We start from the raw sequence: 25,377 nt of genomic DNA on the forward strand, positions 1-25,377 counted from the left end.
TTGAAAAAAGGAAGGACATGAGTTCCAAACTTAATGTGGGTTGCAAAATTATGTTAATAGAGGAAAATTAAGTGAAGGTAGGCCTTTCATCTAGAGACCTGGGCTACAAGACCACCCTGTTTGGAGGGCATGGTCTTGAGATCCATGTTGGTTTAATGACTGTCAAAGCAAAATTACGTTGGCACATTGACAATGGTACCAAGAAAAATTAGCCTGGATCTCTTGCAGTTCCTGAGTTTACCTCTAGGCTGAAACCTGCCGTTGATATTCAGTCACTCCCAGTGAAGAATGTAGTCTCAAACTTCTGCTTATCAGCGTGACCACAAAATTGTTTGAGGTGATTTGGTTGTTTTCGTAAGAAGACTTAAAATTAAATGTACAATGGAGAATCACCACATAATATTAAACGTTTTTGTATAAAAAATTTGGATGTCAATGACATCTTAACTGTTTGAATATCTTCATTGAGCCCTGGTGATTAAATTAACATGGATGATTGACTATTTTATTCAGACTTGTATTTTTAAGTTAAAATATTAATAAGTTCATAAACAATATTGAACCCTTTGAGATAACTTAAGATTCACTATATTTAAGGTTTAATCTGTTGTATTTACAAGAACTGCTTATGTGTGTCGTAGAGTTTATACTCAAACAATTGAAGCAATTAAGGAAGATAAACATAGTCAATTTATAAATGTGGTTTAAAATGTTTGAGTTTGATTAAATTAATAAATGGGCCTAGTCATTGATCAAAGATCACTTAAAAGAAATTATTAACATTTGCTAAATCTAAAAAGAGAATAAAAAGATTTTAAAAATTTTGGACTTAGAAACTTTGAGAATATCTATTTTTTAAAAATAGCTTCTAGGTAATCTTAATTATGCACAAACACCACCCTGGGGAATACTAAAAAGTTGCACACTGATACTATCCTGACACAATTCTTCCTCAAATGGTGTATTGTTTATTGAAAAGAAAAGACACCCAACTGGACAACATTTTACATAACAATTTCACGCCTTGATTGGGAGAGAGAATCTGCTGCCTTCTGAGACACAAGACTGAGCTGGACCACGGAGTGAAACTGCTAAACGCCTTATTGTCATTTCCCATTCATCCTGAACTCTGGGGAGCTCAGTTACAATACAGAATAATAAGTTAATGTCAGGCACACCCGCAAGGCCTCTTTAATGTTACCCACTGCAAAACTAGTTTGGACAAATTCCATCCTTTGCTTTAATAGGATGAGTCCTGCCATTAACTCCGTTTTAGCCTAGAAAATGGGCTGTCGCTGCTCCCCAAGCAGCTTGAACTAATCTTGTGTGTTCTTCTTTAGGATTTTTACCACATGCCTTCTTTCACCCTGGAGCTCCCTAGGATTTATTCATCCTCTCTCTCTGATGTGGCCTGTGAACACTACCTTAATTTGCGGCACCTGCTTATGTTATGAGGCAAAAGGGCCCCGGAGCTTCTTTGGGTTTGTTTGTTTAGGTGTTGTCTTCTTGAAATTAGCAAGAATATTTATTGTCCCCTGCCCCCAATCTGGGTTCCTACTCATAAGTCATCTATTCCTGCCGGATGCAGAAATTGTGGTTTGTAGAGACAGCCTAGAAAACGTTTACATCATCAAGGATTTGAATGGAAGATAAGAATGCAAGGAGAATAAATATTTTAGAGCCCACAAACACATCTATTTCTTCCAGCACAGCTCTATGATTCTACAGGCTGATCCTTTCAGTATTATCCCAAATGCTTGATCAGAATTAAATAAAGATGACAGTTTTCGAGGTGGTGATATTTCTTTCACATTTTGTGAGTGAATCTAGTTTTCTGATTCAGGTAAGCGAAAGGCTGCTGATTTAGGTGAACGCCGCATGAAGATCAGGAAGACTTAGTGGGTGGTGGAATTCAAAAATCTGAGAGAAAGTACAAAGCTGGGATGGGCGGAGATAGCCTGCACTGTACAATTTATAAATTTGCCTGTCCATACCCAAGTTCACTCAGAAAAGCCTTGGAGGACAATTGTCCATACATCTGTGTTACTTGTCACCTTGTACTCACTGTCACTAGGTAAGCCCTTGCTTTTTATGTATTCTGCCTCATTAGTTCTCTTATGATTTCATATGCATTAATCCTGCTTACAAATAGATTGCAAAATCCCTCCTATCATTTCTAAGTACCTGTTAGAAAACTGGTCACACAGCACTCAAATATTTGGTTAGTTGGCTAGTTTTAATTGGTAGAGAAAGTATCAGTAAAGAGGTAAATATTGAATTTCTTTTGCACAAATATATATTGAGCACCTCCTATGTACCAGGCACTGTACTAGCTGTTTCAGATGCTGAGATGAGAAAAATAGTCAAGAGCTTGGCCCTCTTGGAACGTTCAGTCTAGGAAGCAGAAAGCACCAAAACAAAAATCGCACAGCTAATTATAAAATAAGAAAATGTACAGAGAGCTATGAGAAGCTAAATTACAGAGGGACCTAAATTAGGTGGAGCGGTTAGCGAAGTCTTCACTGAGAAAAATAACATTGAAGTCCCTGATTCCCAAATGGCTGCACAATGGGATCCTCTAGGAAATCTTTAAAAAGTACTGATGCCTGGCTCCCGCCTCCAGATGTTCTGATTTAATTTGTATGGGGTGTGACCTGGGCTGCGGGATTTTTTAGAAGCTGTCTGGGTGATTTTAATGTGTAGCAAAGTCTGGGAACCAGAGATTTATGTCAAGACCTGAAACGTGAATCAGAATTGACGAGGTGAAGAATGCCGAGGGGGACTTCACTGTGCCCTGGAGGCAGGAAGGATTGTACACCCAAGGACTGAAAGAAGGCTGTTGGATCAGGGTGAAAAAGGAGGCTGTTGCCTACGGACCTAAGCCAGTTTGACCATACACGACACCCAGGTTAATTTTGTTAGATCATAGTGACAACTAAGAAGTTCCAGGTAGGTGAGAGAAAGCCACTCCCTTATCACCAGGCTACTAGGTTATAAAACATGTAAATTTCAAACAGAATTCTATCACACATTTATTTAATGAAGAGCAAAGCAGGCACAAAACAGTTCATACCCTTTGTTTCCTAAGCCCCATAAAGTCTCAACTCTCTATTCCTAGGTATGCTGACTACCTTGTATGAAAGATTTACTTGAGATAAAAACAACAGCATTTACAAGGGAGCATTCCAGGCTTTCTACTTGGCATCATAAATCAGGAATCCTTCTAAACCAGTGGCTGGGCACGAATCCAACTAGGGATCAAGCCACAGGCACCGCTCTTCCAAGAGATGCAGGAGTCAGGCCTAAGGGATACAGGATACAGGCTGGGCTGGATTCTGACAGCCTCATGCAACTGTGGGGGTTTGGCTAACTTATTTTTGTTAGTGCACATACCTTGAGTATCTGAAATGTCACCCAATGAGATCCTGTTATTACATCCGTCCTGCCAATTACCAAAACATTACTTTCACCAATAAGAACCCATTGTTGATGTTTATTTGTATCGGCAGAATTTCTGCTCTTGACTGATGGACAGATAACAGCAGGGCTTGTGGTGGCTACTTCTCTAGACTGTGGCTCCCTCTGAGATGTTACCTCGCCACCTTGGCCTGGACATTCTTCATAGCATGTCAGCTGATGACTCCTGGGCATGAAAGTTTAAACCAACTGGTATATGCACAATATCACACTGATTATAATGAAGTAATTTAAAGTAAATTACAGACTTTTTAACTAGGGAGTAATGGTCATCTCTAAGCCTGGAAAGATTAAAAAGGAGGCAGGGATAAATTCCTCTTGGATGAGAAAGCTGACGCTAATTAACTTCCCTTCCTGCCTATTTATAGAACACAGAGCTTATATAGCACAAGGACATAAACTTGGAAATGAAGGCAGAAACAGAGAGCTGTTTGATTGTTCCCTTTTCTAAACTGGCGAATGCCTTCATTATCTTGCTCTGTGAAGGACTTGAATTGCCATTAGATAAAAGCATCTCTTCTCCCAGTTCTCATACAATGTATTGATCCTTATTTTTCCCTGTATCAATATCTGGGGATTTAAATATTATTCAGAAAACTCTCAGATGTAATTATCAAATTATCTTGCTGTCTCCCTGGGTCATTGTATACCCTGCTGGAGAATTCCTTCCAGGAGCCTTTGACTCTTTTGCAGTAATGAGGTGCCATCTTTGATCAAGAGAAAATCAAAGTGAGGATTTGAGTCCCTCAGAGTCACAGCCCCAACCTCTAGCAGACTGTGAGCGCTCGGTTCCCACAGTCAGTTCAAAAGACAGCACAGGGATTTTGAAATCTGCGCTTGATTTCTTTTTGATACTAATAGATTACATAGCTTCAGCTGCTGGCTAGGCCTTTATGTTGCTCTCAATAGTAGAGATATTTATGATGCCTTCTCCAGTTCCAGCCACTCTTCTGCTTTTGATGCCCGAGGATTCTTTTGCCTTCATAGCAGATAATTTTTAGAGTGCTTTTCATGAGTCAGCATTTTCTAAGCTCTTTTGTATTACAGATAGAGCCTGTGATCATGGTCCCTGTCATCAGTAGAAATATAATATGGGCCACATATGTCATTTAAAATTTTCTAGGAGCTATATTTTAAGAAGCAAAAAGAAGCATGAAATTAACTTTAATAATATGTCTTTTTGGAATCCAATACATCAAAATATTGTCCTTTCAACATGTTATCAATATAAAAATTATTAATGAGGTATTTTACTTTTTTTCATACTAAATCTTTGTAATCAGTGTGTATTTTACAATTTCAGCATATCTCCATTTGAACTAGCCACAGTTCAGGTGCTCAATAGCCACATGTAGCTAGTGGCTAACATGTTGGACAGTAGAAGTTTATATAATATTACCAAGAAACTTATTATCTAAATAATTGATTTCCTATTCACCTTATCATTTGGATTAAATGCATATGCCCAAAACCCTCCCTCTTTTCCCAGTGGTTCCCCCAACCAATGGCCCCCGTTTTTGAAATGACAGGGTTCAGGGTATGGCTGGAGGGGAGTTAACTGGCCCTGTGGAGTTCAAACATGTGACCTGAAGTCTTTAGTCCCGTGTCCTAACCATTTTGGTCAAATGTTCACAACAATATAAAAGTGATAGAAATCAGACTGATGGCTGACGGTGGTAGAGCAGTGGCAAATCAGGAAAGGTGTGAGAATGATTAAGCAGTAGAGCTCATGATACGCTTGTGAAAGCTAAATTTTAAAAAATCAGAAGGAAAAGGCTGAGCATGTGTATTACCAAGAAGCACAGAGATATTCATAGTGCTAATCTTTCTGCTTTAGCGCCAGTCTAATAATAACTACTGGAAAGAACAGGCACCAATGGAGAGTGTCCCCCTCTCCACACCTTTGGAATCTGACAGCTTGAGACGGTAAGGGCATTATTTCCCCTGTTGACTCCAAGTCTCGCTTCTCTGTATCATCCTGAAGCTGATGAATTTCCCCTCTTCAGCGAAAACAGTGAAGTTCTCATTTTTAAAAGAGAGAAAAAGAGAAGGAGGCACAAACTGTACTTGTTTTCTTCTTTTCCGGTTTCTACTTTTATCGTTATTTATATAAGAGGGTTCATGCAAATGACTTTGGCACTTGTGTGCACTTTTTAGAAGTCCAAATAAATGTTATAAAGTCATCCACCTTTGAAAGGGTTTTGGGGATTCTGTAACTGTTGGACTGGAGGATACTCAGTGTGTCTGCTCTGGATATTTCTAAGTACACTCAACATAGATGTGAGATCAGAATTTAAGGTCACATAGGCTCCGTAAAGGAAGAATTCAAATTAGTTTTCTATATATTAAGTATAGGATGTCATGCTCTATGTTTAAATCATCTTTTTCTATAATATTTCTCCCTTGTTTATTTCTATCATGGTTAAGCTTGAAAACTGGTGAAACTGAGACATAGTAATGAAAAAGAACAAATGAAGAAAGTTTAGAATAAACACAATGGATGATGCTGACAGGCATTTTGGTGCCAGGAAGACACAGAAGGATCTTACTAATATCAGCCATCCTTATAATAGTCTAAAAGGTCTGAAAAGTGTTCCCTCTAAAGCAGTGTTGTCCAATAGAACTGTCTGCAAATGATGAACATGCCTTATATCTGTGCTGTCCACTACAGCAGCCACTAGCCTTGTGTGGCTGTTGAAGATGTGAAATGTGGCTAATGGGACTGAGAAACTGAGTATTTCATTTACATTTTGATTGAACTCAGGTCTTTTTTTTTTTTACAAGTTATCATTAACAGAAAATATCAATTGAAGCAAAAGATATCACACTGAGGTACACATTATTGTCATCCTTCATTTTAAATTTGCCTATTATTACTTTCCACTTCACTTGGGTTTGCTTTCCTGGATCAGACTTCATTTTATGCATTTCTTTATTTTAATCCTGGCAGTCAAAGTCCTCTGAGCTTCAGAGGCCCTGCAACCCCTTTCGGGTGCCGATAATGATGGAATTCATCTTGCCCAAGATTCAAGAGGCAGCATTAGGCAATATTACCCATAACATTTTGACCTCTCAAGGAATTTCTTTCTTTTTCACAATGTTGTCTTTGTAGAGCACTATCCTTCTAAGTCCCCATGCTTCTCCCCTTCCACAAACAAGAGTTAGTAATTCCCATCTTGCTTTCCCAAGTCAGCTATACTAAGCTTCCAATCACAATATACCTACATAAATTTTTCGCGTGTATGTGACGAAGATTGTCACTGAGCTAACGTCTGTGCCAATCTTCCTCTATTTTATGTGGGATGCCACCACAGCATGGCCTGATGAGCAGTGCTAGGTCTGCACCTGGGATCCAAACCTACGAACCCTGGGCTGCCAAAAACTTAACCACTACGCCACCAGGCCAGGCCCCTATGTAAATGTTTTTGATAAGAGTTTAGAAATAACTTGTGGACCCCCTTCCAATTTTATCTCCTTTCTCTTCTGATAAATGCTAATTAATATACTTTTCTTGCTGGTTTAGAACTGTCTGTTTTAACATCCTTTTGCTCAAAGAGGCAAAACTTAGTTTTTCCTCTGAATCCTTCAGATCATTTTGAGCAGACATGAATACATCCAAACCACTTCAGGCTGTGATTTCTGTACTGTTTTTCACAACAAGATGGCTGCAGATACCATAGAAATGTGGTTAGTTACAGATTTTAATATAAGCAACAGAATAAACCAGATTGAGTATTAATCTTGGCTTGAAACCACTTGTGTTGAAACATTGAAAGCTCTTGGTTGCCGTTTTATAGCATCTGAAAAACTTTAGGGTTTTAAACACTTGAATTCTTGCACTAATTGTTGGCTCAAGGAAAGACTTCGAGTTGTAGGGTGGGTTGGCCTCATACACATCAAATGATGTAACGAATGCTCTGCTGAATTAGAAGCCGACGGCACTTGGTTGAATCTCATCAATCCATAATATCCAAGAAAGCAAACTGATACCAACAGAGCTCCCAGGTTGGTAAAATGTCGCCTCAGAAATGGGCTAGTAAAGATTGAAGTGCTTACTTTTGCTCCACCCTCTGCAGCAGAGCTTTAACGCTTGGCAAATCGAGAAATACAGATATTAACATTTCTCCTTATGGTAAATGAAAGGCAGAGCCGCACAGATCAGGTCCAGAGAACCCAATGTTACATGGTACTTTTTTTTTTCTTTTTAATAACTTCTTTTTCTAAAGAGCTCAAAGAAATTTACTGATCTTTCTTGAATCTTTGCCTAACATCCAATAAGGTGCTCAGGGGATAGAACTGCTTATTCAGCTCAGTAGGAAAGCAAGCAAAGGAGAAGCAGCCCTTTAAAATAGGGGCTGGAGCTGAAGTCCCTCTTTCTCCAGTTTCCTTGATTATTTGTCTTCCACGTCTCCTGGGCACAGCAGTCCTGGGAAGAGTTCCAATGGAACACAGTCTGAAAACTGACCAAAAGAGTTATGAAAGATGTGTGTGATGATGAGGTGTCTGCTGAGATGCTGAGATGCTGTCTCCACCCCTAAAAGACTTTTTATGGCATTCTGATGCCATTTGGCAAGGCTATTGCTTCTCTTTCTCTCTCTCTCTACACACACACACACACACACACACACACACACGCATACTGAGTCTCTTAGACTCAAGAAAATTCAGGAGTGCAGGCTTTAAATGGTAATTCCAGAATAGATTGGCCCTTTCTGAGCAACCTCCCCCAAAAAGGGAGGGGGAAGTGGGGATAATTTTCTTCTACTGACCAGGAGCTCCCAGAAATAGAGTGATGTGGATATATGAACATCAGCTTCAAAATGCAAGTCTGTATATCAAGAGAAGAGAAACTCAGCAATCCCGAAAATAAGAATAAAGGGGAGAACAAGTGGCCCTACCTTGAGATGCCAGAGGAAAGGGGGATATATGACCTTACTTTACCTTTTTCATGGATGGCTTGCAAGGATTAATTAAGTAAAAGTCTGTAAATTTCTTCGAGCCCTTTGGAGAAAGGAGCTATTTAAATATAAATGATGATCACGCAGCTTGCATCTCACATATCAAGCACGCATGGTTGACTGTGTCTGATGTGTAAGTTATGCTTCCTCCAGGTTATAAAGACGAGGATCCCTGACTGACCTTCTTTCTTAGACCCAGGGTAAGGCAGAGATTTACGGTGTGACATGTGGCATCTGAATGCAGGCCTCCTCTTTGAACCTTGGTGTTGTTCTTGGAGAAACCAGAGCCTCTGTGTATGGCTTTTCTTGGAAGCATTTTCTTAAGAGACATATGGAGTGGGGGTGGGGGTGAGGGGTAGGAGTTGGTTAGTAAACTGAGAAAATAACTTTCTACTTTTTTCTTTTAATGTACTTCCCTTTATCAGCTTATTACCTAAGAGGGTAAAAAAATTACAAAGTGAGAGAAGAAAATATTTTTGACCAGGTCTATTGGTTTCCCTGTAAACTTTCCCACAGGCTGCTGTAAGGAAAGACCACAAACTGGGAAGCTTAAAACAACAGAAATTTCCTCTCTTGCCCTTCTAGAGGCTGGAAGTCTAGCATCAAGGTGTTGGTTGCGCTATGCTCCCTTTGAATGTTCTAGAGAAGAGTCCTCCCTGGCCTCTTCCTAGTTTCTGGTGGCTCCAGGTTATCCTTGGCTTGTGGCAGCATAACTCCAAACTCTGCTGCCATTGTCACACGGCCGTCTTCCCTCCGCATCTGTCTTCACATGGCCGCCTTCTTGTAAGGACACCAGAGATACTACATTGGGGCCAAGTCTACTCCTGTATGGCCTCATCTTAACTAATTGCATCTGCAATGACCCTATTTCCAAATAAGATGACATGCTGAGGCCCTAGGGGTTAGGGCCTCAACATATCTCTTTGGGGGAGAGGGGACACAATTCAACCCATAACACCAGGTTAGGGTAGTTTCAAAAACGTTTAGGAGCTGAACCTTTCCCTCGTATAAAATATCGTGTGGAAGCCCAGTGTGAGAGCAGATAAGAGCAGCACTGCCCTGGTGGAAGCAGCAGTGGAGCCCAGGGCCTTTCTGTTCTCCGCCTGTCCACATCTCCTTGCTCTTTCCCACCTGTGTATGTGCTCTTTAAACACCACGGGAATCCCACCAGGGCTTCGAGGGGCACAGTGGACGGGGGTTGAGGGGGGTGGGGGAGGAGCTGTGGAACTAGATGTCCCATTGGGTTCCTTTCTCAAGTAAAATCCCATTCCTTTATAGTAGCAGCTTTAAGGAACCTAAATTCTGAAAATAGTCTGTTTACAAAGCTTGTTTGAAAGCAGTTGTATTTCCTTTGTTTGTTGTTTTTAACATAAAGGAAATAGAATCTATACTGAAAGCAGACCTCCTCCAGTGTCACCTTAGCATTGTCACCAGCAGCCATTCAGAGTTGGGTGAAAAGCTTAACACAGACGAGGGATTGATTTTCTTTCCCCCTAGACTTGAACATCTGTATAAAATTGTGGCATACAGTTCACCTTCTAGAATCTAACTCTCTCCTTTCCTAAAAATTAGGAAAGTAGAAACTCATCCTTGGAAGAACTGAAACAGACTGATTCCCGGCCAGTCCCACCTCTGCGGCAGCACCAGGTCCACCAACAAAACCAATTAGTCCCCAAGAAAAACTCTGACAGGGGCACATGCCACATCCCTGCCCAAACCAATGGAGCCCTTGGAAAGTGTTGCCAGGCTCCTGGGAAGAATGCTGTCTTGCTTATCAGTCTTTGGGAGGCATTGATCTCCCCCAGCAAGGAGAAAGAACAGTATTTTTTAGATAGTTAGATGCTGTTGGAAGAGCAGGCTCTGGGAAAGAATACACAAAACAGCCCAAGGGGAAAGTCCTAACGTTAACTCCATAAAAGGAGGCTTTACATGGTCTCAGCTGATCCATATTTTTAGAAAATTGTTTTGGCTCAGCCTGCCTGACTGTAATACTATTGCCAGAACCAGCAATGAAAGGGAGATAAACATGGTGTTGTGATCTTTCTTTTTATGCCTCCCATGAAGCCCTGGGTGGTATAAATCATACTTGACAGGCTTTGATTAGCAGCTGCTCAGTTCCACTCAGGAAAGGAAGCATTTATCAGAGGCTCTGTTCTCCCTTTCAAATAAGCTAGAAATTTCAGCGTAGGGCATAGTTCCCCTGGAGGAAGCCTGGTCTAAGCCATCTCTTTCACACTGCTCAAGATAGCTCTGTTTGCAGCCCTGTTGGTGGGCAGTGGCTGGTGGGGCGTGGTGGAGTCCATGGGGCCAACTGGGGAATTCTGTGTCTCACTCTGAGGGTAGCGCTGGGTGACATAGGAGCCTTTTTGAATGAGATGTGCCCTGTGCTAGTCAGATCAGGTACTTTCTTTTCTGTGTCATAATGCAGTGTTGCAGAAAAAGCTTTGGACAGAGGGATAAGAGGTATCATCTCGTTTCTGATTCCTTTACTAACTAGGACTTTGAGCATATCACTTAATCTTTCGGAGCTGCAGCCTAGATTCTTCTAAAACTGAGCTCCATGTGTACTAAAAGGGAAAAGGGTGGCTCGGACACATACGCAAAGCCACAGGACAAAACCCAAATATCTCACTGGAGCATCAATTTTACTTCAACGTTTTGGAGAAAGCATTTTTATGCAAAAAATAAGGCTGTCTGTGGAGGAGAATGGAAAGTCCCACGATGATTTTTCAGGTAGAAGTAAGGAGGACCTGTTTCAGAGGAGAACTGATTTAAGATACAACCCATGACTCCATAAGGTATGAAGTTCGCTTTTCTTGGTCTTTAGGAATATTTTGGTGGCACAGTTTGAGAAGCACCAGATTAGATCATCTTGAGGGTCCCTTTCTGGGGAACCCAATTCACATACCTTAAGCCCCCTTTACCCACTCAGTAAAGACCAACTCTCTTGGCCCAGAATTAATGACCTTCTGCAAGGGTTGCTGACCCATCCTAACTATTTGGCCACTGCTCTCCTCGACTCCCTTGATTCCTACCTTATTCTCCTTTCATTTTCCCTAAATTTGCCTTGAACCTGCCCATCTCCAGACTTCTTTTCCCCACCCAAGAGGACGACATCTAGTTATCAAAACCCTGTTCATCCTTCAAGGGCCACCTTCCCTTATTTCTAGCCAATAATTAACTGATCTCTGTGGTAATGATTAGTTTTGCCACTAAATGGCAGAAGTCCAAACTCGAAATGTGATTGTTTCTGTGTTTCTTTTCTTCCTCTCAGATCCTAGAGTGTGTGGACCTCCTTCAGTTTCTTAATTCCTCCACAGTGAGAGGCCCCCCGCTGTGCACAGACCCAATAGCCCACCAGCTTAATTCATGAAGCACATGAATTAGTATTGCTTTCTCTACCAAATATTTTATATATGTATATTTTTAAACACATCTCATGGTTTAAACCCTAGGTATTATCTGGTGTTGAGTCTTTGCTTGTATAAAATTCCTCTTCTGATAACCAGATCATGAGGCTAAGAATGAGAATTCCTGATTCTACCTTCTGCTCGTTCTGTTATTTGAGAAGCAGCATTTACTCACTTAGGGTTTTGTTTTTACATTTATTTTAATGTGCTTCTTAGGATAAGCTATTTGAAAAAGATATGAGTGATTTCATTGTGACTACTTATGATATTTTAAATACTTAGAGTATTTTTTCCTATTGTGAAATAGTTTGTAATCCTATTTCAATGTATGTTTTTAAATATTTTAATTTTTAAATATCAAAAAAATTTAAGACAGAATGTCGTACTTTAAAAATGGAATTAAAATTGAAAAGACAATATTGGACTGACTGGAAACAAATTCTTGAGTACTTTCAAAACTTGTTTGGGACTGATCTGTAAATCACAGATGGAAAAGTAAAAAGTTTCGGTTATCCTTGACATTTCAATACGGAAAGAAAACAGAAAAGGAAAATCATTATAGCTGTCTTGAAAGAAATTGCTTCCAAATTGTTGTCTGTTAGCTATTCCAGATGGCTTTGCTGTTTTTTAGTGGAGCTGATGGTATTTTAAAAAGACCTGAGGAAAATAGATGGGGTTTTTCTTTCCTGATGTCCCAGAAGGTGGATGAAGGAAAAAACCGTCTTTAAAGAACTGTCTGTTTTAGGTACATTGGCTGCCTGTACCACCTCATTGATGGTCCCCATTCATGAACTTATGGTATATTTATACTCTCTAATTTTTTAGTGTGAAAAAAGTGTTTATGAGTATATAAGTTGTGAAAATAATATATATCCTTAAGCTTGAAGGTTAGTAGAAGCCTGTTACAAAGGTCTTACATAGTCTAGACAAAAAATATATATGCACATATATAATTTAGACAAAAAATATATATGCACATATATAATTTAGATATATCATATTCAAATTATAATATAAGCTACATATATAATTATATATGGTTTGTGTGTATGTGTACATATGCACACACATATATGTATGCCTGTATGTTTGTTTTCTATGTATATAAAATAATGCATACAGCACCTCTATAGTGTGGATTTTATTCCTATTTTATTGATGAGGAAACGTGCCCAAGAGAAAGGGAAGAAAGCCACCCAGGACTCCAGAGCCAGAGGGGATGTGTCATACTTCCAAGGCTGCGTGTGGAGTCACCCCACAACATTATGGCAGTGTTTGTGGAATGCAGGTGGCGTGTGCTTCTCACTGTGGCATCAAAATCAGTTGTAAAGACCTAGATTTAAGTGTCGCCTCTGCTGCAGTAGCTTGGCAAGACCAGAAAATCCAGACAACTTCAGGCTTTAATATTTTTGTTTGGAAGCTAGTGTGAGTAATATCTGCCACCAAACTATCTAGAACTTAAAGAAAAAAATGCCATGCCACCGTGTGATAGGCTAGTTTTCATTGGTACAGAGAAGTTTCACTTGATACTCTCTGCAGTACATTTTCAAAAGCCTTTTAAATACTCTTCCCATTTGCCTAAGCTTCGAGGCTCCACGTGGCTCACTGTGACAGGTTGCAAACTGCACAGAGGCCTCATCCAAGTCAATTTGTAGAAGGTCTTTCACTAATTATTCATTTTATTACATATAGATTTTACTACTTTTTCAACATATGCCTGGCATCCTACTTTATTATTATCATGGGGCCCCCGATTGAAGTATTTAAGGACCTTAAAAATAAATAGGAAGATAAATCATTTCTTACCCTGACGCTTTTTTTAAGTCCAGCAGAAATGAATGAATAGGGTTTGGAAGGAAGGACTGTCCATTGTTAGGCAGCTGAAGTGTTGGTTAAGGCACTAGTTGGGAGAGAGGTTTTGCTTTGCCTCCTAAATATGTTATGTTAGAACTGAAACAGGTTCCTGGAATAGAGCTTAGTTCGTAGGGAAGCTGCAGTAAAAGCCCCAGGGATTATCAGTCCTTTACAAGAGGCCTCTGCCTGGGCTCTCCACTGTCTTGAGTAAGTTTATGATATTAGCATGTCAGAACTAGGGAGGGAGACGTTTCCCTCCAAATACTTTGCCCTCTCTGTGTGCTTATCCTGAGTCATCTGCAGGGCACTCTCTCCTGTGTTGTGTGAACATGCTGTACCACCATCTACTGGAGCATCTGCCATGTACCGGGCAATTGGCGTGCATTGCTCTGATTGTCACACCATCCCAGAGAGGTGCAGGTGGCTTTATCCACATGGGCCATGAAGGAGTGGCTGACGCTCAAAGGGAGTGACCTGCCTTAGACCAGCAGGGCAGAGCCTGGCTCCACACTGAAGGGCCTCTGGCTCCTAAGCCTCCTGCCCTTCCTCTGCAGCAGCCTTCCAAGTCAGGACTCCACTGGAGTTAAAACCTAGCCATGCCCCTTGAGGGGGCTTCAGACTCTATGGCTTTAGATAATAATTAAAAATTAATAATTTAATGTTTTTTGCAACCATATGAAAAGATTCGTACTCTGGCCCCTTGTCTCCAACCCACAATCCTTCCTCTCTTTTCTTCCAAGGAAATTGGTTACTCATACCCGACTAATTCCCGACTCAGCCAGCCCCTTCCCCAAGTCCCTGGGTCTGTAGGTCCACTGTGTATCTGTGCAATAAACAATGTCCTTTCTCACATGATCTACACAGAACCAGGGCAGCTCAGTTCCACTGTTGTCTCCATTCCAACAGGACAGGACCCCCAAATCCGCTGCAGTTCTTGCAGGAGACAGTGTGTTGCAGGAGCCTCTTCTCCAGCTGACTCTGTCTATACATTCCTGGGCCCTCAATCTCATCACCACTGGCGCTGGGGTCAGCTCACCCAGGGCCTTTGGGATGAGCACACAAGGGCATATGTGATGTTATCACCCACTCCCAGGGCAAATCCCTCTACGGGCTGGAGGCGAAAGGGAACTGGGAGTTAGTGCTTTAGCGGGAATCAAGGCAAAGATCTCTAGGCATGTGGGGGGGAGGGGGCGGGAGGAAGGCTCAGAGGTGGCTGGGGATGGCATTGTAGTTTCTGATGTGATTTGCTGTGATATGTTCCCTGTGAGTCTTCAGACACGTGGCATCATCTGCCCTAGAATCCCAGCAGATGTTCCGCAAACCTGTCCCACAAACCAATGCATCCTGGTGGTGGTGCACTTTGCTTTCATAAAGCTCCTGTTGTGTAAATAAAAACAAGTGTTTCTGGGGCCGGCTCTGTGGCTGAGTGGTTAAGTTCGCGCGCTCTGCTGCGGCGGCCCAGGGTTCGGATCCTGGGTGCGGACATGGCACTGCTCGTCAGGCCACATTGAGGCGGCTTCCCATGAGCCACAACTAGAAGGACCTGCAACTAAGATATACAACTATGTGCGGGGGGGCGGGCGGGCGGGAGTTGGAGAGATAAAGCAGAAAAAACAAACAAAAAACACAAGTGTTTCGAGTGTTACCTTTCCTTTATTTTCCTCATTATTTCGTAAGAGGGAAGCTACTTCTGCATGCTCTGTGCTGTTCTGGAACATTTTATCTAATCCATTCAACAACTCTTCGAAGAGGCATCCGTATGTCCGTTTTGTAGATGGAGCTCTTGGGGCTCAAGTCGAAGAGACTTGCTCAGTCAGCATCTGGTAAGTAGCGACTCAGTATCTGAATACAGGACTCTGACTCCAAAACACTTGTTCTAACAGTTTTACTACCTGAATGTTTATCTGAGTGTGGATAACCACAGTTTGGCAACGTGCACTGACCGGAGTTTGGTTTGGAATAGACAATGCATTTTCAAAGCGGAGGCGAGATGGGTTCAGAGTTTGCAGTGTAACTGTACTTATAGCTGGAGTTATTTTGTTTGTTTGTTATTTGTTTTTCATTTTCTAGTCAGAAATTTTCTGATAGGATGTGGTTGGAGCCTAGTCCTGCCCCTGGAAAGCGTTCATGTTGAAGTGTGATGATCATGTTAGTCCTTTTTTTCTTCTTTAGAGGGTATCAAGAGTGACTCATTTTGTACAAAACAGCAGTGATCCTTAAGAGAAAATATATCCACTGAAAACTCTGAGCTGAGTGGCCGGGCTGTGCTGGAACTCTATGTTGTTGTCATTCCGGGCTTTGTGAAATGTCTCGTGAAGTTCATTGGTATTTCTGGGTCAGACAGCTGAAGCAAGCTGATCCTATTTTAGGTTGTAGGATGGTTGTTAGAGAAATGTGAAAAGCTTGGAGGTATTCACTGCTCTAGATTGGTATATAAATCACTTCCAGGTCCCAATTTAGTGCCATCAGGCCGTAGGCTTACAGTCTTGTGTCAGTTACGCCTTTTGGGTCTAGCTTTTGTGGTCTGCTTCATAGGTCTGCGCAGACTGCTGGGCCAAGGGAAGAAAGAGGGTGGAGTATGAATTATGAAAAGAAGCTTCACATGTGCTGATGCTTGAAACCTACTGTGATAAGCATCTCCCTCCCCCCCAGAAATGGTGGGTTGATGGATCAGTACAGGAATGGGAAAATGGATGGATAGATGATAAAGCAAATTTTAAAAACCTGTTAATCATAGAACTTAGATGGTGTGTGTGGTGGAGGTATGGGTGTTTACTATATAATTCTTCCAACTCTTCTGTAAGTTTGAAATTTTTCGTAATATAATGTTGGGGGAGGGGGCGAGAAATGTGATCACTTTTAGGTGTAGCGATGTGGTCAGTTCCAGAAAATATCTGCATTGTGAAGATGTGAGCAAGCAATAAGGCAGAGCCCTCTGCTTTTGATTAGGTAGTGTTTTTGTGTATTTGTTTGTTTTAAACTGGTGAGCACCAGTAGCTGCTAATGAAGAATCTGAAACTGGCAGGGAAAATAGAATGACATGTTTGCAATTCTAAGGAAGCGGCTCCAGTGGTACAATATCACTGTTAATAGTGACACCAACCACTACCATTTAATGAGACCCTATCTTATGCCAAGCCCTGAACTGGGCACACTTAGTAAGCCTTTCATTTATTCCCAATAACAGTGCTGAAGATATGGGCACCACTAGATCTATTTTGTAGATGAAAATCTGAGCTCAGCGAAGTCAAAAGCATGCTGCTCCAGGTCACACATCTGGGTAGGTTTTGATCGACATCAAAGCCTGCACTATTTCCACTAGACCCTTGCTGCTCTAAGTGTGGTCTGGACAGCAGCCTTGGTCTCACCAGGAGCTGGTTCCGAATGCAGGAGGTCCAGCCCTGCCCCAGAACTATGGAGCCAGAATCTGCATTTTAGCAAGCCCCCAGCTGTCCTGTGTGCACATCAGTCTGAGAAGCGCTGTCCTGGACCATACCGCTCTGGAAACGTGGGACGGTGTCTTTATTTTTCTCCTGGTGTAGCACAGGACACCTCAGGGTCAGTGAAAACTAGCATTTCTTTGTTTCAGAGGTGTAGCTGCAGTACTGAGCATTGTTAGCTTCCTTTCCAGCAGTCTCAGAGTGAAGCCAGTAAACCAAAGCACAGAAAGAGGAGTCCGGGGCCCTGAGTTTGTGTCCCAGCTCTGCCTTTGCTTTTCCACATGATGACACTCAGATTTCCCCACCTGTCTTTGACTCCATTCCTACATCTACCAAGTGGGAACATCAGTTCTGGCTCTATCTGCCTCACAGAAACGCCCGAAGTGCCTGTAAAAGTAAAAAAGCAAAAGCAAGACAAAAAAATGGCACAAACCAAAGTAGTACTATCCTTGTACAAATCCAGGCTGTGGCTGTTTCACTGGCACCTACTGAGGTCTGCATGGCTGATATGACTGCGGGGCAGGTGTTCATTGCTCACAGTTGGTTTCAGGAATGTGCTTGCTAAACCTTTCCTACATTCCATCGAAGAAGAGGAGCTTCTCTGAGAGAGGAGGACTCGATTTCAGGCAAGTGTATACAAACACACATTGGCTTCAACCAAATCCACCACGCTCCCCCACATGCAGCCCCAAACCAAAAGCTTAACAATAGAGACCATTCACTGAATTATAGTGAGGGGCTGTGCCCATCTCTTGACGTGCACTCTCTCATTTAATCCTCACAACCACCCTGAAAGAGAGGTCTTTTCCCCATTTTACACATTAAAAAAACTGAGACCTAACGAAGTGAAATGGCGGAAATGGGGCACTCTTAACTACTATCTGCTTTCAGTCAGATGTAATTTACCAGAAAACTCTCCCATAGAAATTGCAAAATCTCCCCCAAAGTTTCATCATTTGAAACAAATTTATTTTTTTCTATCAATGATTGCCTAGGACTCTAGACAGACCAAAGACGACAGGTCACTCATGGCTGAAATTAGCTTGTGAAGTTTTTGCTTTGAGCTAAGGAGCAGATATTCTGGCATCTAATATGCTGTGTATGTCTTTTGTGTGCCTTCAAACACGTGAACACATGGAGGAGAAGAAATGAGAATCAAGGAGCTATTCTGGAAAACGTTTTAACAAGACCTAAAGTATGTTGTCTTCTGCAGGATATTTTCAGCAAAAAAATAAGTCTTGTGATTTGTAAAAATATTTTTGATAGTTCAGAAGTGATCGTATTTTTATTTTATATTGTAGCATTAGGACAAGATATGCTTTCCTTGGCTAAACTTCTGATGATAAAGAATTCATCGCTCATCTTTATGACTTAATGTGCTCTTTGTGGACGAGCTTTGTGTGTTAGGGCTCACATCCAGGATCTGCTTCCCTGTCACTCAGGGAAGGGGGATCTGTAAAGTTCCCAAGGGCCCTTGCCTGTGGTTACAGGTGGGACTAGAGTCAATCCTGGAGAAATGGTGCCTTGAAATCTCTCTTCATCTTCTGTCGCATTCTGCCTTCTCCGTTTATATATATGGAGTTCAGTACATGCATGGACATGAGTGGTCAGCCCAGAGCTGGGGCCACGAACACTTGGGGATCTGGGAGGCATTAGAAGGTAAAGGTTAGGAGTACTGGGTGAGGGCTCAGGCAGACTGGAAGTAAGTCCCTGGATCTGCCGCTTACTAGCCTCATGAACATGAGGCTGCCTCTCTAAGCTTCACTTTCCTCCTCTGCCAAATGAAAGCAATTATATGTTTTCTATTATCTATTATATAGCTATCACATAATTATTCTGAGGCTCTTCTAAATGTTGAATAAATAATATTACTTAGTATTTAACAAATACCATGAGTTGGTGAGCAAGCGAACATATGCTAGAGTTTCTAGCCTTCCAGGAGATGTGATACTGACAAATAACTACCATGCAAGGTGGAAGGCCCCAAAATAAACGGTACAGAGTGCACCCCAGTAGGAGTTCACGCGAGGGCGTAAAACCTGTAGCTCACTGCTGGCCTGGGCAGGGCAGGGTGCATGTTGAGGTTTCTAGACCTTAACAGCCAGTATTTTCATGGTGGTGTCTCAGCTTATGGTAAGGAGAAAGAGTGTCTCAGTCAGAGAGAAGAGCTTCAACTTTCAGAGATGAGCAAGTTCAAGACGTATTCAAAGAACCAGTAATGGCTGAAGTAAGCCAGGGATCCCCATTCTGACATGCCTTCTGGACTGGCCAGAGCACCTGAGCTGTTTAATGGGACCACCATGACTTGGCTCTAGCCAGCTGTGTGCAGGCTCACTGTTGGCACGTCTTTCAATCGTTCAAGAGACACAAGAAATCTGGTCTTGCAGGTGAAAAGTTCCACTTAGTAAAACATGATGTTGGTCAAATCCAACATGTCTGTGGCTGAACTCAGGTTGTGGGTGGTGACCATGGGACCTTAGAGTGGACTTATGTCCCAGTATTGGGATCATGATAGGTGGGGAAAAGCCCTGCACTGGGACCTGGGAGCCTGTCATTGACCTGGGCTCTGTGTCCTTGGACAAACCTCTTCCGTCATCTGTGCCTCAGTTTCCAGAAAGCACTTTGAAAGGAGCTGTGGTTTACAAGGCTGAAGAGTTGTAGTACTGGCCCTTGCTCTCGTTCCCTCCCCACTCTGGATTTATTTTGTTGTTACATTTTGTAAAGGGACCCTTATCTAAGACTGAAAATGCTCGAATATCCTGTACATAAATTAGCATATGGAGACTTGGAGATGGAACCGTGCCAACGTCTTCCAAAGAGAAGTCCAGATAACAGGCTACAAGACTGGCAGCTTTCATGAGAAAAGTAAAGAAAACAATTTCCCTCGGTGCTTGCCACAGAAATGACGATAAAGGAACTGGAGGACGGATAAAAGTATCCAAAAAAACATAAAAGATGAATTGATGGGAAACGCTGCTGTGACCACTGAAGGGGCGATAGGTGGCAAAAGTCACACTGTAGGAAAAAAATAACAAACTGTGGAAAAAGAATGGAGCAATAGTCATGGAAAAAAAAGTGAGATCACATAAAAACTTTCAAGCGTGGCCTGGAAAAAATAAGGCTTTATGAGTTTCACATGAGGATTCTATTCTTCCCACCTGTGGAGAGTAATTGGCGGTGGCTGACTAGAGGTTTGTTTTGCCTTCTTGGCAGGAGCCGAATTGTTATGTTAATATTCCGCTGGCTAAGTGTTAAGTACTGACTTTGAATAGAAAGAGTTTTGCAGAAGGGAAAATTCCCAGCATTGGGTTCTTACTCTGACCACTGCGTTCTTTAGACTTCAGACTTCACTCTCAAATTCTAAGAAATAATTAGTATCATGGCAGATATTTCCAGCATTGTGTGAAACGAATAGAGTTCCCACTAGCAACTCTCTCCCGTAGGTGGTTTACGGGCAGGCAGTGTGTCCGAGCTAAGGGTCAGGCACAGCAGTCCATTTGGGGCTGAAGGCAGACCTCTGATAACACAGCATCATTGCACACACAGCTGCCAAGTGCTCCCACCCTTTGCATTTGTCTGTGCTTTCACTTCTCCGTTAACGTTGTCTTCTCCCTAGATGTCATTTCACTGACCTGGCTCTGAAAATATTTTAATTATCTTGAACAGAGTGAGGCCAAAACCCTAGGGTACTCAGGTTGAAATGGCCTAATAGTCAATGCATTATTCAAATGAAGTTTGTTAAATTTAAGAATTACTGAGTCATTTGTTGGATTTTTTTTTTCCTTTTTAGGAGGCAGCCTCTCTCTAAATTTCTAAGACCTCCTACGAAATGACCTTCCTCGTGGTCTTTTGCTTCCAGATAGCTGATTTCAGCTAGTTGCTGGGTGAAAACTTAGAGATTGAACTGATTTACACTAATTTGTGATTTACTCCTGACCCCTTAAAAGTTGCAAAGTCTTTAGGATTGCAAAAATAGATTCATTCTTAATTGCAAATGAGCCTGTAACTGCAAACGATCTCACACCTCTTCCACCCACCTCATCTCTGTTGCCACCTTCCTGGATTGTTTCCTCAATTTACAGTCTTTTCTCACTTCTACTCCTATGCTCACGACATTCAGAAAGTGTGATAATGTGACTTTTTTTTAATGATGTCTTTTATGGCAGTGACATAGGAATTTGGTTAAAATACCACATAATTAAGCCCATGTGGTAACCACAAGATTTATAAATCTAATAAAGAAAATCCATGTAAATAATATAAAAGTTTGTGAGCCAGCAATTCTAACTAAGCCGTTTACTCCCCAGGAGCGAATTAGCCAACTGGAGCTTTTAAAACCCATTAGGTCACCAAGACATCATTTGAGCAACCACCTCAAATTCCAGAATATTCTCTGAGCCCCATTTTCAGTACACAGTATAATATCTAAGTGGTATCTAATTCAGGAATTTTCAAACTATGCTTCCATCACACGATTTCCACAAGCTGGTCTAGGGTTTAACACTGCTAAAACCAAACAGTGCAGAAGAGGTTAATTAGCGTGTTAACTTCCCTAACCAGAGCCCATACCACAGAGGTGGGTTAACACAAAGCCTTCTAACATCACTATCTCTACTTACTCAAATGTTTGTTAATTAGCATAAACTGTATTAGAGATAATTTTTTTTTAAAGATTGGCACCTGAGCTAACATCTGTTGCCAATCTCTCTTTTTTTTTTCTTCTTCTCCCCAAATGCCCCCAGTACATAGTTGTATATTTTAGTTGCGGGCCCATCTAGTTGTAGCATGTGGAACACTGCCGCAGTGTGACCTGACAAGCAGTGCCATGTCCATGGCCAGGATCCGAAACCCTGGGCCACTGAAGCAGAGCGCACGACCTTAACCACTCGGCCACGGGGCCAGCCCCGAGATAATTTTTAATTAAGAAAATGGATGATGTTCAAGTAGAGGGGAGGATAGAAAGATTTGTATCAGTCCCTCTGTCCTTGAACATGGACATGGGCATGCGCCAGCCAATGTCTGGCCAGCAAAAGAAACCACTCTAGGTATTTCAAGTGGGAAGGGACGTGGCCCAGGGGTTTAAAGTTTCACAGACCTAGTAGAAGGTTTTGGGAAGTGGAGGCCAGAGAAGCTGCTTTGACGAATTCAGGAAATCAGGAAATTAAGGGTAGGTGATGATCTGCCCTTCGTGGGTGATGCTGAGGGAGATGCCTGGAAGCCACTCCCAAAATCTCACATCTACTCTCTGCAGAAAGGCATGCCCCTGGCTGCAGCTGCTAATGGGGAACGTGGAGTATCCTTCTCTTTTGCCTTCCAAATCTCACTTGAGGGCTTCTCACTGACAGAGTATAAACCGGAACTCCTGCTAGCAGGAGAGTTTTTGAAATGTAGCTTCCTGGCCTTTAGTTCCAAGTACAAAAGGAGAATCTAAAAGAGCAGGGATGATTTTGATTGTTAACAAGTAGTATCAGGCTTAGGGTATTGGAATCTGGCCAGCCCAGCATCCTTTTGAAGGATGTCTTAGGTCTAGAACATCCCTCTCCAAGAGCACTTTCTGCGATTATGAAAATGGTTCAGTAGCACATGGCTACTGAGCTATTTGGCATGGCTATTAGGCAGTGTACGTCTAGAACTCTCTTTGGTCCTGTGCCCCCTCTCCCGTTCCATTTTGTTGCTAGTGCCATGGAGTCCATTCTGACGCCTAGTGACGCTGTGTACAGCAGAGTGGAATCCTGCCCAGTTAATATTTTTCAGGAGTGGGTGGCCAGATCCTTCTTCCTAGTCTGTCGGTCTGGAAGCTCCACTGAAACCTGTGCATCAATGGATGTATTTGAAATACCAGTGGCATAGCTTTCAGCATCACAGCAAAGCACTATGACACCCGACAGACAAGTGGTATGGTTCCCTGACCAGGAAATGAAATTGGGCCCCGGCAGTGAGAGTGCAGAATATTAACCACTAGATCACCAGGGCTGGCTTCTCATTCCATTAAATGGAAGCTATTGCCTGCTCTGACCTGAAATGCCCTCCTCTTGATATTTGAATATTTGTTGTACTTGTGTGTTGAAGGTGCTGGTTAGAATGGCTATCTGATGGAGTCGGGGGAAGGGATTCACTGAGCTTACAGTATTGGCCATCTGACTGCTTTTTGTGACAACTTGCTAATAAGTATTTGTTGTATATTTGGCCGAATTTGGTCTGAGACTTGCTTTCACCTTAACCCACAGTGGTAGCAAGGTGTTGAGGAGGGCACTGCTGTTTGCTTACAGAACCTAATAATTGCAACAGCCAATTTAGACTGATCAATTTGCAACATACACTTTTCTCCCAGGAGTGTTACTCAAACTTTCAGAATCTGCAGTATCTTTGCTGTTAGCAAACATTCCCAGATGACAAAAGAAAGACTACGTAAATATTAATATAAAAATCCAGATAAGCTAATCGCCCTGCAGTGAACAACTCTTTTTAATGTGAGCGTATGCTCATGGTATTTTTCTTTTTTAAAAATCATACACTTAACACAAATTTCCTGTGCATAAAATTGTTCCTAATTTTTGTTGTTGAATCAACATTTCGTAGTGTCCAAAGACAGCCCAGTGTTCTACAGAAGAGCCCTGACTGCCACGTGCTCTACCGCTCGGAGGACCACAGGCCCTCTTGCTTTATATATAGGTGTTTATAAGCTCCTCTCTGTTGAGCCTCCCAAAGTGCCCAGCATAATACTGGACCAAAGCAGGTGATTTCATGAATGCATGACATGTATTTTTTCAGCCATACTTAAAAGAACACTAGCTTTTCAAATGAAACTGTTCATCATTTATTTGCTGTCAGATAAAGAGAAAACTGATGGTTTAAATGTTACTGTTTTTCATTTTCCTCACACTTGGACATTTTCTAACTGCCTGTCTCCCTTGTCATCCGTAAACAATTGCTCACAAGTCTCAGAAAGTGGTGTTACTTATTAATTCAAGAACTGAGTATCATGGAAAGGATACTGCATTATTTATTAAACGTTCATGAATTCAGTTTACACAAACTTTGGCATCCTCGTTGTCTCTTTACCTGATGGTGGTAAAACTAGTTTGGAGTTGTTTTCAGAGTGTTGTAAATTCTATCCTAAGGGCAAAAGCCTAAGGAAGCTGGTCACTAGGGCACTTGCTTAGTCAGCGAAACCTCCTATTACTGCTTTCTGGATTATTCTTCTGCCTCAACACAATTCACATTCATACAATTGCATATGGGCATCCTGGGATTAGTGATTTGCAGCTTCAGTGACTATAGGTGTTTCCTTGGATCACAGCCCCTCTGCATTAGGTGGTCGCTTTATTCTTGACCAAAGGACAGATTGGAGAGAGGGGCACCAGGATGGGAAAAGCGTGTCAGTTCATGGAGGATGTCTCTCCTAACAGCTCAGCATAGAGGTTGGGGGAAGGGGGTGGAAAGGAGCTGCTCCTTAGATGCCTGTGAGGAAACAGACTATTTGTATAGGTTACAACTGCTCCAGTCCCACCAGAGGTGGGGGAGAAGGACCAGAGAGGGGCAGGAAGAGACCCAATCCAGAAATATTGGTGGTCTCCTCTTCTAGATGCATTTGGGACCCTGTTATTCCACCTCTACGTTACCATATTAATGGATTTTCTCCTTTAGGGGGCTCCCTCATTTAGTACCTTAGAACCCACATTCCCCCAGACATGGCTGGTGTTCTCACCAATCAGAATGTGGATGCATTGGTCCTAACGGCTCAGCACGCTTGTGGGACTAACAGGTTATGATAAGACTCATAATACTTGCTGATTGATGTGACAGGATGTGGCTTTCAGATTAGCCTACACATTCAAATGCTGAGTGCTTAAGTCTCATTCAGCTTCTTGTAAAACCACGCAGGTTTAGACGCAAAAGTAAAGATTTGCCAATGGACAACTGTCAGCTCAGAGTGTGCTGCCATTATAGCTTAATTTATATTAAAATAAAATGATCACTTTCTTCAGTTTCATCATTAAACTTTTTGGTCTTAGCTGCAAGGAGGACTTAGATTACACTAAGTGTCTGTCTTCTAGGGTATTTCTGAGACAAGTAGATGGATGCTCCCTGATTCTCAACTTCTCAGTGGAGCATAATGGCACATATTACAGTTCACAGGTTCAATCAATGTGTCAAAGTGGGTCCTGAATATCTCTACATTCCCTCTGCCCTGGTAAAATTTGGTGATGCTGAAACAGTCTATTCTGATTCTTAAAT

At 41.9% G+C, this 25,377-nt stretch overlaps 1 protein-coding gene across 15 annotated transcripts in view; it reads left to right on the forward strand.

The window, feature by feature from the left end:
* Positions 1-25,377, forward strand: part of LOC138918383 (LHFPL tetraspan subfamily member 6 protein-like) — a 334,036-nt gene that overhangs the window by 175,446 nt on the left and 133,213 nt on the right. The window lies entirely within an intron of this gene.

This window comes from Equus caballus, chromosome 17 (genome assembly GCF_041296265.1).
Source record: "Equus caballus isolate H_3958 breed thoroughbred chromosome 17, TB-T2T, whole genome shotgun sequence".
NCBI lineage: Eukaryota > Metazoa > Chordata > Mammalia > Perissodactyla > Equidae > Equus > Equus caballus.